This window comes from Macrobrachium nipponense, chromosome 42 (genome assembly GCF_015104395.2).
Source record: "Macrobrachium nipponense isolate FS-2020 chromosome 42, ASM1510439v2, whole genome shotgun sequence".
Lineage (NCBI taxonomy): Eukaryota > Metazoa > Arthropoda > Malacostraca > Decapoda > Palaemonidae > Macrobrachium > Macrobrachium nipponense.
In genome coordinates this window covers 50,594,115-50,607,681 of record NC_061103.1, presented here as the reverse complement: position 1 = coordinate 50,607,681, position 13,567 = coordinate 50,594,115, and the positions used below count along the sequence as shown (strand labels likewise).

The 13,567-nt window shown below is 41.4% G+C and overlaps 1 pseudogene; it reads left to right on the top strand.

The window, feature by feature from the left end:
* The window catches only part of LOC135213378 (uncharacterized), an 80,423-nt pseudogene extending 67,589 nt beyond the window's left edge, over positions 1-12,834 (top strand).
* Positions 12,835-13,567: the final 733 nt, after the last annotated feature.

Here is a 13,567-nt window from a genome sequence, read left to right as displayed (position 1 = left end):
TGTCTGGTTTCTGCCGCAGGTCAAAGGTTATTTCAGAGCTTTATTGCAGAGCCGTTAAATGCAATTTTTAATTGCCACTAATGCGGTAAACACTTCTGCTTGTTATGGTCGTCATTACGACTAACACATTACTTGCTTAACGCGATTTTCTCTCTCTCTCTCTCTCTCTCTCTCTCTCTCTCTCTCTCTCTATTATTTGTTTTCTCTCTTTCTCTGTCTATCTGTGGATCTCTCTCTCTTTTTATATCTACTGTAGGCCCCCTTATTTGCATTCTCCGGAGTCACGGATTTCTCTCTGGACCATATCTACCCATTATTTGTGGTATTTTTCTATGAGAAATATCCAGAAATTCCTGGTTTTTCAATGAATTTCATCATAAAATGCAGTTTTTGTCATAAAACTATTAAAAATAACAGGTATAAATTTTTTTCAGCATTTTTATATGGGTTCCAACTATTCCATGGATTCTAAACATTTGCAGGGGGGTCTGGTACGCATCCCCCGCGAATACGGGGAACCACTGTACTCTATTTTTCCCTAACTAATATTACAAATTCTCTTGGCAGATACTCTGGTCTACTATCTCGCATTTTCTCTTCTTTCCCTTCCCCAGGTATTCTAGACATCATGTCTGCAATAACATTCCTTTTACCCCGAGATATATTCTACTACTAAATCAAAGTTACTCTATCTTCTACAGTTCACGTAATTCTAGCATCCACTCCCTTTATTTTCTGCAGGAATACTAGAGGTTGATGGTCTATATGTACCACAAACCTCACACCATATAGTAGACCTGGGTCTCACAGACCCGAACACTCCTCCACACCCAGTAGACCTGGGTCTCACAGACCTGAACACTCCTCCACACCCAGTAGACCTGGGTCTCACAGACCTGAACACTCCTCCACACCCAGTAGACCTGGGTCTCACAGATCTGAACACGACTTTAGTTGAATGAGAGGAAGAGATGGAAAATGACATGCACATACTTAGCACCAGCATCGAAACCTAGGTAGCTATTGGAAAGGACAGGGGTACCCAGCATCTACAAATTGCTAAACTGAAAAATTGCAAAAACATGCCGGTCCTCTCAGACCTTGGTCTGCCATTCTAGGGTTATTCAAATATCTTTTCTCCATGCTGATGGTTTCACCTGATTTTCCATGTCCCACTCTTTCAGCTTGATATTCCAAATATATAAATCTCTGCTTGCTTTGATGATGGTCTAGTAATATTTGTTGTGTGCGTGTGTGCAAGTATTTTCCATTTCTTGTGCAACGTTTTGAGCGGCTGGTGGTTTTCATCAGTTATTTTATTAATCTTCCATATAGCTTGAGAAAATAATATCAAGGTGCAAAGAAAAATTCAGGAGGTATCAAAATATGAAGAGATGGTTCAGCAACAAAGACAGTTAGATTTTCAACAAAAACCTGTGTTGTTACATTTAGAGTAAAGGATTGGTTAGCATAGATTGTCGAGACCTTTGAAGAGAACTTGGAAGTCTCCTTCATTCGACTCAAGCCCTGAAGAATTTCCGGAAGAATATCCTCCGGAAAAGAGGAAGAAGAATGTATATTCAGAAGCTTCTTCTCCTGCATCGGAGGTTGGAAAGAGAGACGTAGCTACGAAGATGTTAGAGGATATGCAGAAACAGATATCTTCCCTAGTAGGAGTTCTTAAATCTGATCAGCCTAGAAGGAAGGATAGATTTCTCCCTATCAAAAGATCCTGTCCTTTAGAACTATCTGAGAGCTCGGACGAGGCGCCTGCCAGAAGCCTGGCGCCAGCCAGACGTCAGGCTACTGTCAAGCGCAAAACGCCGTCAAGGCGACAAGATGTGTATAGGGAACTTCCTACTAGAAAGAAAGCACATGAGATGTCCGTTTCGAGGAGTAAAATTGGAACTCCGAAATCGGACGGACTCCTGAAAGGAAGCGCAAAGAGCCTGAGCGCCTGAAGGAGGCGCAAAGTAACTGAAGATCCTGGAACTCTTTTGGCGAGGCGAAAAGAGTCTGGAGCGCCTGAAATGAGGCGTAAAGCTCTTCAAGTAAAAGAAATGAGGCGCAACGCGCCTGAAAAGCCTGAGGTGGCTAAAAGGAAATATTTAACTCCTGGAGAGCCTAGAGCACCTGATATGAAACATAGAGCGCCTGGAGAGCCTAGAACGCCTCAAAGGAAAAGCAAAGAGCCTAGGGAGCCTGAGGCGCCTGAAAGAAGAAGCAAAGCGCCTAAAGAGCCTGAGGCGCCTGAAATGAGGCGCAAAGCGCCTGAAGAGCCTGAAGCGTCCATATGGAGGCGCAAGGCGCCTGCAAAGCCTGAAGCGGCTGAAACAAGACGTAAAGCGTCTAGAGCGCCTGAAAGCAGGCGCAAGGATTTGTACAATCCAGAATACAATTTGGATGAGTTATCGGAGTTTGAAGCGGACTTGGAGGCTCCTCTTTGGGATTTTTCTCAAGATCAATTTTCCCCTGACAGGGCCTCTAGGTGTCGCACAGGTGATCGTAGCCCCTGTCGGGAAGGAATTGATCATGAAAAAAGGGAACAACATTTAAGGACTTCTCCATGGTAAGGACGAAAGTTGTCGCACAGGCGACCGTCGTCCTTGTCAGGAGGGCCTTAGGGTAAAAGAACAACATCGGCCTTCTCCTGGCAGGGACTCAAGATGTCGCACAAGCGACCGTAGCCCTTGTCAGGTTGCAGCCGGTATTGCTGCAAGCCCTGTGCATTCCCGAGAGAGGAGTCCTCCGGTCGCACACTCTTCTCCGAATAAAACTCAACCGGAATTAGAGGATGTTTTCGGACTCTGAAGAAAAACAAGGGGGCAGGTCTTTCTGATTATAAGATACTAGCAGCCCTCTTGTTAAAAGAATTTGGAGAGTCTCTGAGTCCTGCTGCCCCTCCTTCTCCTCGGTCTTTATTTTCGAGTACGAAGGCTGCGAAGTCTTCCTCTTTCTTGAAGATGCAACCGACCATTTCAATGAAGAGGGCTTTGCAGTCGGTCGGGAATTGGCTTAAAACCAAGGAGGAGGCGGGGAAGACTGTGTTTACCTGTCCTCCTTCCAGGCTATCAGGGAAGAGAGGGATTTGGTATAGCACAGGAGAATCTATGGGACTTTCTCTTCCCTCATCTGCTGAAAGCGGGACTTCTCGACCTTGGTGGATTCGGCAAGGAGGCATGCACTTCCATCGGCCAAAACAAGCTGGACAATGTCTGAAATGGACCATCTCCTCAAGGGAATATTCCATGTCTTGGAAGTTTTTAACTTCCTAGATTGGTCCCTTGGGGCTTTGGCCAACAAGACTCAAGACCCTCAGTTTTTGGAACCAGAAGTCTTGCATAGTGTTTTGGCATGCATGGACAAGGCAGTGCAGGACGGATCGGCTGAAGTGGCATCCTTGTTTGGGACAGGAGTGTTAAAGAAGAGGGCTGTCTTTGGTTCTTTTCTTACCAAAGCAGTCTCTCCAGTACAGAGGGCTTCTCTTTTATACGCCCCTCTCTGTCTAAACAGCTGTTTCCTTCTCAGTTGGTAAAGGACATTTCCCATACGCTTACTGAGAAGGCAACACAGGATTTGCTGGTACATTCTGCTAAGAAGCCTAGGCCAGCTGCTTCTGTCTCGAAGAGGGAGCCAACACCTGCCCAACAGCCCTTTCGAGTAGAGCTTTTAGCCGAGCCCCAAGGAAGAGAGGAGGAGAGAAAGAGGAAGATCTTCCATTAGAGTTCCAAAGAAGAACGCAAAATGAGATTCCAGTCCTCCCAATCACCAGTAGGGGCCAGACTTCTGGGATTCTCGGAAGCATGGGCTTCAATGAAAGCAGATTCTTGGTCCCTGCAAGTGCTGAGGAAAGGATACCTCATCCCCTTCAAGAACAGACCTCCATTGACGACGACTCCGAGGGAGCTGTCAGCGAGATACAAAGACCCTGTAAAGAGAGAGATCCTTCTTGGACTGGTGCAGCAAATGTTGGAGAAGGAAGCCATCGAGGTAGTACAGGATCCGCACTCCGAGGTTTTTACAATTGCCTATTTTTGGTGCCGAAAGCCTCGGGGGGTGGAGGCCTGTCCTGGACGTGAGTGCATTGAATCACTTCGTGGAGAAGACAAAGTTCTCCATGGAGACATCCAACTCGGTTCTCTCCTCTCTCCGTCCAGGAGATTGGAGGGTCTCCCTCGACCTGCAGGATGCATACTTTCACGTCCCCCTGCATCATTCATCGAAGAAATATCTTCGATTCATGGTGCAGGGAAGGATTTATCAGTTCAGAGCTTTGTGTTTCGGCCTCTCGACGGCTCCTCAGGTGTTTACAGCGTTGATGAGAAACGTAGCAAGATGGCTACATCTGAAGGGGGTGAGGATATCTCTTTACCTAGACGATTGGCTTATAAGAGCGCAGACAAGACAAAAGTGCTTGGAGGACTTGGAGATAGCTCTTCAATTGACCAGATCTCTCGGATTGCTCGTAAACCTCGAGAAGTCTCACACAATCCCCAGTCAGACTATCGTCTATCTGGGGATTCGGATGGATTCTCGGGGTTTTCGAGCGTATCCATCCCAGGAAAGAATCTCGAAAGGGTTGGAGAAAATCTCGGTCTTCCTAGAGAAAGAACGAAGCTCAGCGAGGGAATGGCTCAGTCTTCTGGGCACTCTTTCCTCGCTGGAGCAGTTCATCTCTCTAGGGAAATAAACTGAATTTGAGACTTGCTTGCAGTTCCCCATCTCAGGGAGAGTTGGAAGAACAGAAGAAAAGGAGATCTTTTGGATACCTTTCCTATAGGAGAGAGTATCAAAAAACCACTTACGATGGTGGTTTAGGACCACTGAGAAGAAACAAAGGAGTGTCCTTGGCCCTTCAGAACCCTCACCTAGTGTTATTCTCAGACGCTTCGGACACGGGGTGGGGAGCAACACTAGGGACGAAGGAAGTGTCAGGTAGTTGGACAGAAGAACAGAAGGCCTGGCACATAAATGCAAAGGAACTCTTAGCAGTGCACTTAGCACTGCAGTTTTTCGAGAACGAAGTCAGAGGCGTGGTGGTCCAAGTCAACTCGGACAACACCACGGCTCTGGCTTATATAAGAAAACAAGGGGGGACACACTCTTTCTCCCTTTACCAACTAGCAAGGGATCTGTTGATATGGACAGAAGAAAGAGGGATTCGACTCCTGACGAGGTTCGTTCAAGGAGGGAAGAATATAAGAGCAGACAGACTGAGCAGGAAAAAAACCAGGTCCTTCCAACAGAGTGGACCCTTCATTCACAAGTCTGCCAGCAACTATGGTCTGTTTGGGGGAAGCCGCAAGTGGACCTGTTTTGCCAACATTCCTATCCAGGAGGATGGAGAACTTTTGCTCGCTGGGGGACGATCCCAGAGCCCTATCCATAGATGCCATGCTCATGGATTGGGAGGGCATAGACGCGTATGTGTTTCCCCCATTCAAGATGCTGGGGGAAGTAATGAGAAAGTTCGTGTCCTCGGAGGGAATGAGGATGACATTGATCGCTCCTTATTGGCCTATAAGAGAATGGTTCACAGAGGTACAGGAATGGATAGTGGACTTCCCCAGATCTCTTCCCGAAAGGACGATCTGCTCAGACAACCCCACTTCGAGAGTTATCACAAAATATCCACGCTCTCGCTCTGACTGCCTTTCGACTATCGAAAGATTGGTCAGAGCGAGAGGCTTTTCTCGCGAAGCGGCAAAAGCAATTGCTGGAGCAAGAAGGTCCTCAACCATGCGGATATACCAATCGAAGTGGGAAGTTTTCCGTAGATGGTGTAAGGCGAAGAAGCCGTCCTCCTCCGATACCTCTGTGACCGAAATTGCTGATTTTCTTTTGTTTTTACGAGAAGAATCTCATCTGGCAGTGTCAACCATTAAAGGTTATAAGAGCATGTTATCAGCTGTGTTCAGGAATAGGGGCCTGAACATAGAGAATAACAAAGATCTGCATGATTTGATTAGATCATTTGAAACTAAAAAATTAAGAACTTTTCTCTCCCCTAGTTGGAATCTGGATGTGGTTCTCAAATACCTTATGTCGGAGAGATTTGAACCTCCCGATAAAGCTACTTTCCCGGGACTTGACTAGAAAATGCATTTTCTTAATAGCTCTCGCCACTGCGAAAAGAGTGAGTGAGCTGCAAGCGCTTGACTATAGAGTGGGTTTTAAGAAGGATTCAGCTGTATTGTCCTTTAAACCTTTATTTCTAGCAAAAAAATGAAAACCCCCCGAGACCTTGGCCTAGGACTTTTGAAGTAAAAGGCCTTTCTCAATTAGTTGGGAATGAAATGGAAAGAACTTTATGTCCTGTGAGAACTTTGAAGTTTTACCTGCAGAAGAAGAAGCAGTTGCAGGGTTGCAATCAGAGTTTATGGTGTGCAGTTAAAGACCCTAGAAGAGCTATGTCAAAGAATGCCTTAGCATTTTTTGTTAGGAACATCATAACGGAAGCCCACATGAGCTGTGATAGTGAGGCATATAAGACCTTAAGGTAAAAAGCACACGAAGTACGTGCAGTCGCTACATCATTGTTGTTCAACAAGAACATGTCAATGAAGAACATCTTAGCGGCCAGTATTGGAGATGTAACTCAGTGTTCGCCTCACATTACTTGAAAGATGTGAGAGTGACATATGAGAAATGCTTCTCTCTAGGACCTTATGTATCAGCGGATACAGTGCTGGGGAAAGGAGAGAAGACTGATCCTTAATATTAATTTTTGTCATTATAGTTTATATTGTGATTTAAAAATTATTGGAGTTGAGTTTTTTAGGTTGTTTGAAAGGTGTTTGGGGGGATAACGCCTTTCAATCATATTTACTAATCCCGGTTAGGATCGGGTGATCGGGATCAGTATTTTACTCCTTTATATGCCAAGAGGCATAGGTATATTGTCATGTAAGTGAATAAGACTCCAGTGACAATTGCCATTAGGTTCTGTTGAGTAAGTGGATAAGGACCCCATTGACAGTCCTTTTCAAGAGTTCTCAGCCATAGGGCACACCCTCGCTGAAGCTTTTGAGGCGAAGCAGACTTCTCAGCACAAGCTAAGAAATCTTCCGCCTAAACAGGTAGGAACTAGGGTATTATTAATTAACTTGTATTACCTACAACATATGTTGTTTACCTATTAGGTCAGTAATTAGCTGTCTCTTGCCCTCCGCCAAAAAGGTTGCCCAATCAAGCTTAAAGATCTTATTTATCTGGGGGGACAGGGGGTGCAAAAAAAAGTTGAATGTTGATTGAAAATGGATATTGGTTATTGTTTTTACAATAAAAGTTTTTTCATACATACTTACCATGGTCAGATTATCTACGATTCGTTATGGCCCACCCAACCTCCCCTCAGGAGACAGGTGGAAGAGAAAAATCTGGCTTAAAACGGTAATAGTTCCTTTATTCCTGCCCCACCCAGCGGCAGGCGGCGGGATCACCTGACCTACCTGTAGTGTGTGCCGCGAAATTTGAATTTCTGTCGGGGACTACGGAGTCTATAGCTAAGTATATATCTGCCAGGTAAGTATGTATGAAACTTTATTGTACAATAACAATATCATTTTCCATGGCATTATTTTCTATAGTGGGCTACCATTTTGACCTCATATAATTGAGAAAGGCAAATTGAATGCAGTGCCTACACATACATCGTGAAATTTTCCATGTAGCAAGGAGTGGTGATTTGAAAACTATATTGATGCTACGTAAAGCATTAGTTTTATCTATTGTTTGGCATTGCCCTCCTGCTGCAAAAGTTGATCTAGTACATAATGCAGGTCTTAGATTGTGCTCTTGAACCTTCAATTCTACACTTGTAGAATTATGTATGAATAGAAAAACTGGCTTTTATTTTACTCATATTGAGGTATAGGGGAGAGAGGCATCATCTCTGGGTGTTCTTGAAAGAAGATAGCAAGTACTACTGTGTCCACCTTTTATACATCACAATGTTCATACTACTACTTTAATGCTAGTATCTGAGAGACATCCTTGGTATTCAAATCCTTTTAATGTTGGCTTAAAATTCTGTGCATAAAAATACAGTTTAACCTTGAATGTAACACCAGGTGATAACAAGAATACAAAGGCTTCATTGAAATTATGAAACATAGTTTTGCAAAGATTTAAGGGTAATAAGCAAGCACACACATATGCAGCCTGTTTCAAGAGCATTTCAGTAAAACTTGGCAATATGTGCCATAAAGTGTGAAAGATGTTGAAATTAGCTGTAGTTATGCCAGATTCATATATAGACTGACAACTTTCAAGATCTTGTTCTTTCTGTAATTTAATGTCTGGGTTTGCGTAGATGCACAGATAGCGAGTGAGAAAACAGTGGTTTGTATATTAAAAAATGTTCATTCATAAAAAGGACACTTTTCTGTAAACTTTTGTGATGTGTAATATAAAGGATGCTTGATAAATGCATGTATGGAAGAGAACATCTGTAGAAACACTGAAGGTTGTCCTCTGTACCGAGCAAGTTTCTCACACCTCTTAGTGTAGTGGGATTGTCTTTAAGGTGAATTTGTGTTTACTGTATTTGAAAAAGTTATATGAGCTAGTGCTCTGAATATTAATGTACAGACAGTCCCGATTGCCTATTTTATGGCGCTAGACAGCCCCATAAAACTGGATTGCCATTATGTAACTGAATCTGCTGATAACTTGGGACTGCCTCTACTATTATTGGTAAATGCCCACTTCTTTTTATGTTCCATAAAATAAATGTTGAAAGTGTAATGGCGACACCATTTTTATATTTTTGCAAGTGCTGTAGTACTATATAATTATCATTGCTTGAGTAGGGGTGGAATTGTATGTATACTGACTTAGAATGATTGATGCAGAGAATTATTTCAGTCATTATATTATCAGGAAATCAGGAAATTTCCACTGAGAATATTTTGACAGAAAAAAAAAAACAAGGAATCATTTTAGCAAATTTACGGAGTGATTAGAACTTAGGCATTTGAAAGATGCAGAGATGGAAATCTTTTTATAAGCTAAGTACGAAATAGATTTTTTACCTATATGGTATACAGGCAGTCCCCGGTTATTGGCGGTCTCAGTTAATGGCAATCCGGTTTTATGGAGCTTGTTTAGGCCACAAAATCTGTGATTTATGGCGCTGTAAGGGCCAAGGTTTCCCGGTTATTGGGCGCTGTCAGGTGCTGATAATAGAGTTATGGTGCCATGACATACCCAACAGAGGATATCGGCGCTATTAGCCGAAACTTGGCACTACGTATAAGCGCCATAAATTGCCGAGGTTTGGTAAATGGCCGTTTTCGCTTCTCAGCACCCCGCCGATAAACGGCGGACCTGCCTACTGTTTATACTTGTATAGTATTATATTCTGTTAGTTTACATAAAACTTTAAATTATTTACAGCATTTCATGAATGAGGAAGGTGGCCAGCTTACTTAAGCTTTTGGTAAGATTTGATGAATAGCTTATATTACATAGCAGTGATAATTCAGATGGAACCTCTATCGTAAGTGAAGCTCTTGGCGCTTTAGTAAATCTCTCATACAATTTGAAGAAAAGTGAGTATCAATCATTGTCTAAAAGTGCCAGTAATTTACTTGATTCAGTAACAGAGCATCTTTTAGATTTCGTTCTTGAAAGTTTTAACTGAGGGCAGTTCAGAAAATACAGAAAATAGAAATTCACAAGTACTCAATATTTATGAATTATTAATGAACAACTTAAAGGTAACATCACAGGCATTACAAAATTATTGCTCTTCTCAGCTTATTTATGTGCTAACTCATCAGCCAAATCTACATGTTACCAGTGTTTTGAAATCTCAGGAAAAAGTGGCCGATCAAAACACTCGTTAACCCTGTGCTCTCATTGTTAATGCAGAAGTTAGTCATAGTTTTGGGCTATGAAGCAGCTCTCCATAGTCTGAACACTGTTGTGACTAATGATGAAGTTAATTGGGGGTGTGTTTTGACCCTTGTTGCCACTACCATTAATAGCCACAAGATTGCAGTTTCTCTGCTCAAGACTATTATTGAAAAACACATCCGCAAGGCTGCGATGATCAGGACATGGAATTTTTAGTCATTGGCTTCATATTTGCTCGTCATGCAAGTCAAGAAGGTGTCACCTCTTTCCCTCTTACAGCCAGTGGTTTAGTGGTTTGTTTTCCACTGAGTCAGGAAGTCCAGCATCTCATAAGCAGTCTTTTGTGTTCCTCATACAATTCTTAACAGATTTGGTTCCCCACGAACCAGTGTATTGTTTACGTACCCATCTCACGAGGTCAATTTTTATTTTTTGTTCCTAAAGGTTGTCAGACTTTGCTCCATGATTATTATAACCTTGCAAGAGCCCGCCTTCAAGAGATGAAGGATAATTTAGAAAGTCATACAGTTTTCTCGCCAGAATGTAGAAGAAAAAGACAAAGTGGTTAAGGAAGTAGAGATGTGTATTGAGCAATTTAGTCATACGGGGAAAATACCACACTTGGTGTTGGAGGCATCTATTTTCGAAAGCCTTATTACATGTCCTCTTTTTGCCTACCTTACTGGCTCCTAGAACACTACCAGATGAGCCTGATGCCACAAGTAAATTCATATCCATTATGCATTCATCTGGCAAGATTCCTGCCAACATGTACAAAGCTTATACTGAAGAATGTCAGAAATTTACATCAGACCTACTCTCAGGCATATTCATTAATGTTGAAGAAGAAATGGTTGTAGAAGAACCCATAACTGAACTTTCCAACATCTTGAATGAACTACTAGATGCCTCTGTCATCTTACCCATACTTTCTCGTATATCACACAAAATTGAAGAGATAACAAAAGCCAGTGATTTGAAGATGAAAAGCAAAACTCACTTGATTCTGAATCCCAGGATGTGTAATTTTAAAACTTGTTTCTTATCAGGTAATCCAAGAATTTGTTAACATTTTTGAGAAAGTTTGTTTTAGCCAAAAACAAAGGGAAGTAGTAATTACAAAACCTGACTGGATTCCACAGTTCTTATCTTTACTATCTTCAAGCATTACACTTCAGTTGTCACTTTTTAATTATATCTTGTATCATTTGGAATATGGTCAGCACCACAAACTGTCCGGTGGAAAAAAATACAGATTCAGGGAGCTTTAATCTCTGAAATTTGTACTCTTGAAGGTTTGTTTAGTAGCGTTATTGATTCATCCAGCATGAATCAAAGTCCTGTTCCATTTGTGAAGTATTTCTTACAGAAATTGGAGAGAAATATGTCCACAAAGCAGGCATGTGTACATACATGTTGCTTAATTAATTACTGGGTTGCAGTGGCACATAGAAAATGGTACTGAAGGGAAAGACTTTGGCATTGCTTCCAGAGAAACTGATGATTTGTATTGTTTTTTGGCTCCTAGAATTAATTTGATTGTTACTGAGGAGGAGGGATGAACTCACTATGGCTACTGTGTATTCATCATTAAATGGTCAGGGTGTTCCTAGTTATGCTAGGTTGTATTTTGACCAGATCAGATCACTTAAAGAGAATGGATGGCTTTCACAATTGAAAAATGGATATCTCTTGAACTGCGTACTGTTTGGGAAAAACCCCTTTAGATGTGCGATTATGTTATCTCCAGTGCAGAGTTGAACGTGATTTTATATTTTGTGGTAGTGCTTCAGAATGACAGTGAGAAAAGAATTGCAGCTGGAGAAGTTGTAACAAACATTATCCATACATTATTAGAAAGTGGGGTAAAGATGAGAACAGAAGTGAAATGATCATGTTACTTCAAAGACTGGCTCATCTTATCCGGATGCAGACATATGTCTCCTGGAAGACTGGCACTTTAACTTGAGAGAGAAACCCTTCAGTGATAAGAATCTATTTTTTATTTATCAATCTTGTCGCTGTCTCCCTCCTCCTTATTTTTTACCATCCAAATGTGTCTTCAGCTTTCAGGCGTCCTTGAGCAATTGGTTCATTTGCTCCAGAGCCTGGATCAAGGCCTAGTGTTGAATTGTGTAATACTACATACATAGTCTCATGTTTGTTACATGCTGCAAAAGATTCATGTGTGAAGGGTATACATATAGAAAAGTGCTTGCAGTCAATAAGAAGGGGAGTCAATTTTTCATTGGATTCATAAAAAAGCATGTTTGAAGATAACATCCACATCATTAGAAAACCATAAATGTTTTAGAAACTTTGAGACATATTCTGAACGATCCTGCAAAAAAACTTTAGTCGTCTCTGTCCAGAGGAAAGTGGTCTTTTAATACTTTCCCGTGTCTCAAAAGTTCAAGTGTGTATGAAACAATATCTGGTGAAATTTCTTTCGGTTAGAAAACAAGTTTCTTAAAATGGCTGTTTGCATACATTGGCATTCAACAGATGCAAGGATCAGTTCCCTTCTTCCCAGAAAGTAATGATACACAAATTCTAAGTGAAAAAGATGAAAAGATCATTTGCATTTGCAAGAGAGAACTTAAGGAGTACTTGGCAACTTGTGATCCATTGAAGACTTGTGGAAGAGAGTTTCCGCCTGGTGGAGAGCCTTCAGTATCCTTGAGGAGGATGACTACTGCTTGTATTTTAATAGTGCTTTTGGAGTTTGCTTCTGACAAAATATCAACTGGAAAGAAGGTTAACAGGAACAGTTTAGAAGCTCAACTCTTTGAAATTCTTCTCCATTGTTACATATATCTGGGCCAATTTTTTGACTCTGGTGAAGGAGGAGGACATGGTGAATTGCCTGATACTCCGGTAAATAAGACGATGGACAACAAGGATCGTGAATATTCCAGTGATTTAGGCCATATTTCCTGCTCTGTATCAGAGAATATTGTCCCTTTTATGTAAAATTCCACCAAATGTGTTATGCAATGTATCTGAAGGTACAATAGCAAAATGTGAAGGAGAGTTGCACTCAACACTGAAGCAGAAAAATGCAGTGTTATGAAAATTGAGTTGATCCTCTTGTATATCTTGTATATTTTTATAAAAATAAATTGTGTACTATTCAGTTGGGATTCTTTGCATTTGCTTTTGTTACATGTCCAGAGAGAAAATGTCATGAAAGTACTGTTTTGCTGCTGCTTCTATACCAATGGTAACAAATGCTTGTGATAAAAACTGAGGTAATTCTACTGTTTTTTTTTTTCTTTTACTAACCCTGTGTTTTTCTCCTGATAGAGAGGATTTTTTTTTCAAGCAGTTTTATGCTTTAAGACAAAACTGCACTGACGTTTGGTGATGAGTCACTGAATGTAAACATACCAGAATAACAACATTGTATTGAAAATGATACCAAATCATGTGAATGAAAACTTTGTTCTAAGCCACATTTCTCCCTCAGGTATACCCTACCGAAATACTTGTTTCTCTAGTTCGCTGCAGAGCTTATGGGCCAAGTAGTGATTGTTTGAGGCATAGTAGCCTGCCTTTTATGAGCATATCTTTTAAAATTTCTTATTAATATTTCGTTGTTTATCATACTTCAGAAGCTGTCTCCTATTTTGCCATTTAATCACTTTAGATACTGCTTCTTAGGTCACCTGTAGGGATTTCCTCATTTGCATATTTGTTGAACTCT